Source organism: Mytilus trossulus, chromosome 4 (genome assembly GCF_036588685.1).
Source record: "Mytilus trossulus isolate FHL-02 chromosome 4, PNRI_Mtr1.1.1.hap1, whole genome shotgun sequence".
NCBI classification, from domain to species: Eukaryota; Metazoa; Mollusca; class Bivalvia; order Mytilida; family Mytilidae; genus Mytilus; species Mytilus trossulus.
In genome coordinates, this window is record NC_086376.1 from 42517014 (window position 1) to 42522077 (window position 5064).

Here is a 5064-nt window from a genome sequence, read left to right on the forward strand (position 1 = left end):
ATGTTTTGTTGGCAGTTATACCACATATTATTTATGTTATTATTCAAGTAATAATTTTTAGGGGTGCAATTCTATACACCTATCAAGGACATGTCATTTTAGATATAACATTTTCTTTCTGTACACTTTGCCATTAACAGTTCGATTTGATAAAATAAATTGAGAATGGAATTATTTTTAAAATGAGTACATTAAAATGAATAAAATTTAGAATGGAAAATTTCTTAAAATGAGTACACAACCTTGGATATAATGAAATGGCAAATTTTGATTTATATTGAACTGATGAGTTATGGAACTTTGTTAATGGGGAAATATCCCTTTTATTAGATGTCTTGATGTTAGATATTATTGCTCAGCAAGTGCATATAATACACTCTTTGCACAGTTAACTATATTTTATAGTCTTCATAGCATGTTCCTTGATGAATTGTTGTTAGGAAATATAGTTTTCTCGTTTGAATTGTTTTTCATTGTCTTATCGGGGCCTTTTAAAGCTGACTATGCGGTATGGGCTTTGCTCATTGTTGAAGGCCGTACGGTGACCTATAGTTGTTAATTTTTGTATCATTTTGGTCTTTTGTGGAAAGTTGTTTCATTGGCAATCATACCACATCTTCTTTTTTATATATTGTACTATTTTAGAACAAAATATGGTGAAGTGTGTTTTAATGTTGTGACTGATAACTGACATCTTCTGTTGTTTCCATCTTTTCTGGACATGTTGGCATATTCACTTTTCTTCTTAATTTATAGTAAATTATAAATTTAAACAGCAATTATTTCCTTGTATCTTAACTAAATATATAGGGCAATAGCATTTTAACAAAATATTTTCTAAGTAGTGGAAGCAAATTTATAATTCTGATAAGAAAAAAAATCACTATATGAAAGAATGATAATTATTTGCACAAAATGGATTCAGCTAATTAAAATGGAGAATAAAAATAAAATCACACTATAAACAGCATACAAGTTTGCGTACTACAATGTACTAATATATCAATTCCCAAGATTTCTCTCAAAAGATAATTATTGTTTTATACATTTGGTACTGACTTTTCTTGTTTAACATGAGACTCTCAGATATTTCATTAATTAAAATACACATTAAGTTATACTCAAACTCTCTCTGTACTGCTGAATTGATTGTACATTAAGCTGGTTCATTCACCTGAAAAAAAAATAATTAAAATGTCTGTGATACAGTATACTGATGATAATACGTGATTTACTATAAAATTCATATATATATATATATATATTATTGTAAATATGTACAATATATTGAATAGAAACCATTGTACAAAATAGTTACTATTTGTTTTTCAGATAACCCTTTCCTCCATTGATTTTTTTTTTGCATACTTGATTCGCATAGAATTTTTCAATAAAATGCTGTAAATATGCTTTAATGTATTAATGCATTGTGAAAAACAAATATTTCATCAAATAAATTTGAGTCAGATATTCCTATTATATTCCTTTTCATATTGGATACAAATTTTCTTAAGTCTACTGCAGACACTTTGTAGTCAAATTGTTTCAACTGAGGTACTACACAGGCATCAAAAGGCGTCATTATGGAGTAAAGGGGGTGGCCGTCAAAAAGCGTCATTATGGAGGAGAGTGATAAAGTGCCATTTCTTTGTCTTTTGCATCATCCTTAGACCACTTTTGCATAGAGAATAAACATACCCTGTTCAGTTATAGTATCATTTGTGAAATAGATTTTTATGTTGTACTGTAACACCACTGTCCCAGGTTAGGGGGAGGTTTGGAATCCCTCTAACATGTTTAACCCATCACATTCTGTATGTATGTGGCTGTGCCTAGTCAGAACTGTTATTGAGTGGTTGTCCTTTATTGATGTGTTACATATTTGTTTTTGGTTCATTTTTTTTTTTTACAGAAATTAGGTCGTTAGTTTTCTCTGATAATTAAATTGTATTACATTTGTCATTTTGGGGCCTTTTATAGCTGACTATGTGGTATGGGCTTTGCTCATTGTTGAAGGCCATACAGTGACCTATCCGGTTATTGTTGTTAATTTCCGTGTCATTTGATATCTTGTAGAAAATTGTCTCATCAGCAATCATACTACATCTTCTTTTTTATATAGACTTTCCAATATAATATAAATTTTTCAAGGCTTCTCGACTCGGGGAATGTAGTAAAATGAGCCTATATCCTGGCATGTGAAGACTTTGTATGACATATGTTACTAAAAACCTTTTGTGGTTACTTTTAAACAAGATATTATCATTACCTCATTTCCCTCTTCAAGTACTGCCTCATTGGCATCTATTCTTGTTTTCTTCTGACATAAAGTACAACATGCTGGAAAAAAGATAGCTTTAATCTATAATTCCTTCATGTCGGTCTATTAATGTTATCAATAAAATCTAAAAGTCTTAAAATAAATTACCATGTTTTTGCTTTGAGACCAGAATATTGTCGAAAAAATAGCTAAAAATTAATTGCGTTTGACCAGATACGTCTCTGGTTTGACTTTCAATGTAAAAAAGTGTCCTGGAAACTCTCAAAATGCACGACTTTGCGGTTTTTTTTTCTCAGAGCTTCTTGGCTCGTCAAATTCTGCCTCACTATTAAAAGAGGCTAGTTATGGCCCTGTATAATGTTTTACGCAATAACACTCTCAAAACGACATACTTTTGTTTGTCTAGACAGTTACTGCAACTGCAATTTGATTGGTTGTTAGAACAAAAGATCACATTCCAATGTAAAATTATCGATCGCACCTAGGTGTGTTTGACTTTTGAAAATATTTTGGAGCTTTCAATATATAACTTGTATTGAATTTGTCCAAGGATTTGTATATTGATTTGTCCATTGTCAATTAATATACACTGTTTTGAAAATGAATCACCATAAAATAAATAGGAACATGTATGCTATATATTTTTTAACTTTTAAACGTGTATCATCTAGATGTATTTTATTTTTTACTTATGTAGGAGGATAACTTCTAACAACTCTATATATAGAAAACTTCTCACCAATGAGGGGTGTCTCATGGTGACAGTATGTATTTATGTTATATATTTTTTAAATAATTATTATTTGATAAAAAGAAAAAAATATGATGGGTACTGTTCCCTTACACTCAAATTCAGTTTAAAATAGCCTTTTTTCAATGACATGTACGCGTTGACTTGCCCTTTTTCTGACTAGCACATTGCCCTTTTCAAATACTGACTAGAACACTGCTATGTATGCACAAATCATATATGTGGCTATGTTTCAATAACCTTTTAGTCTTTGTCTTTCCTAGAGTTTTTTAGATTGTGAAATTACTATTGACGAAGTTTTAAATGTATTGATTAAAGCAAAAAAAGACAAAGCGCCAGGTATTGATTTGATACCTATAGAATTATATAGAAATGATTTACTTTTAAATGTTTTACATAATTTATTTAATAAGTGTTTTAAATTTGGTAAAATCTCCTCCATGTGGAGTAAAGGGATAATAACACATATACCTAAGTGTTCTACAACAGACACTAGGGAGGATCCTTTTTCATATCGGGGCATTACATTGTCACCATGTAGCTATAAATTATTTTGTAGCATTTTAAATAATAGAATAGTATCTTGGTTAGAAACTAAAAATATTATAAATCCAATACGTTTCACATGCAATGATACACAAGAAACAATATTGAATGATAAGTTTCAGTTCAGAAAATAACAGGGGACAACTTGATTTTTTTGGGAGGGGGATGACCATTTAAATTTAAAAATCTTATTAGACGAAACATTAAAAAGAATGTTTTTAATTGGTTGTAGTTGGTGCATTATATATTCGAGTTAATACTGAAACTTAAAATTTCCAAAAAGATGCCCGAATGAAAAAAAAAATTGCTGGTGAAAGATGGGACACGGAAATTAGACTTTTCAGATATTGTCTCATATAGAGAATCACTGAAGGAACGGGATTTCGGGATCGCCGGTAATTCTTTTTTCGAATCTCGGGATGTAAATTTATTTAAATACGGGACCTCGGCATTTCATGTTTTTAAGCCCAGGATTTCGGAATCAGGATCCTCCTCCCCATATAGGACATATAACGTTTACAAATTGGCATTAGGTCAGTCTTTTTTTAAGGAGGTACCATTTGATACTTAGGGAGGCTAGGATGAAAATAAATATGACCTGCATTTTTTTTTACTTGTAGTCTCTGTCATGCCTTTTTATTGTTCATTTTTTCGATCTTGACTATTTTATACCCCTGAAAATGTTATCGCCTTTTTATGACCCGAAACTCGTGTTTTGTCTTGTTTTAAATTTCATACTACCCCCTAAGAATCAAATGGAAGCTCCCTTTATTGACAACACAAATGGCGATCGTTCTACTGTCTGCCGGGGTAAGTATCTTTTAACTGTATAAACACATTATGAATGTTTAACTTTAATGCCGAGGACGAGTTTAAAATTCTAAAAGAACTAGATTATGTATGGTACGATCCCTTTAAAATATATTTATGGTACGACAATTTGTTTTTCTTTTGAGGGAATTTCAGTTTTCACGGACGGATTTTGTTCGCCTGTTGCTGGGCCTTTTGTTCAAATTATTTACTTCTATGTATTTTATTCGGCAGAATAAACATATCCCTCTTGTTTATGGCTAGATTACTGTCTTTTACTGTTATAAATCCACGATATTTATGTTGGTCAAAAATCCTGTAAAAAAACCCATTTATGATCGAGTGCACCGATTTGACTGCTGTTATTTAAAATGTAAATCGATAATTTGTGTAAAAAAACAATTGAAGAACACAGAATTTGCACCCACTCTGTTGAGAATGTAATATTTTTATGTTATTTTATTTTATTTTATTTTATTTTGAAATTTTATTTTATTTCATATTAAAAATAATGTAGCCCTGCATACAGTTATAATCAGTAATTAGTTCTGAAAAAATAAAAAAATCTAAAGTGATGTGTAAATTAATTTCCAAGAGTATATATAATAATATAAATAAATTTTGTGTATTTGCTGTCTTCTGATTGGTTAAAATTATTAGTTTTATTTTCAATGTT

At 30.1% G+C, this 5064-nt stretch overlaps 1 long non-coding RNA gene across 1 annotated transcript; it reads right to left on the reverse strand.

The window, feature by feature from the left end:
• Positions 1-1053: 1053 nt before the first annotated feature.
• LOC134713946 (uncharacterized) lies at positions 1054-2491 on the reverse strand. Its single transcript, XR_010106441.1, has 3 exons — positions 2429-2491; positions 2270-2340; positions 1054-1174 (listed from the first exon to the last, which is right to left on the reverse strand). It is a non-coding gene; the product is annotated as an uncharacterized LOC134713946 (long non-coding RNA).
• Between the last annotated feature and the right edge of the window lie 2573 nt (positions 2492-5064).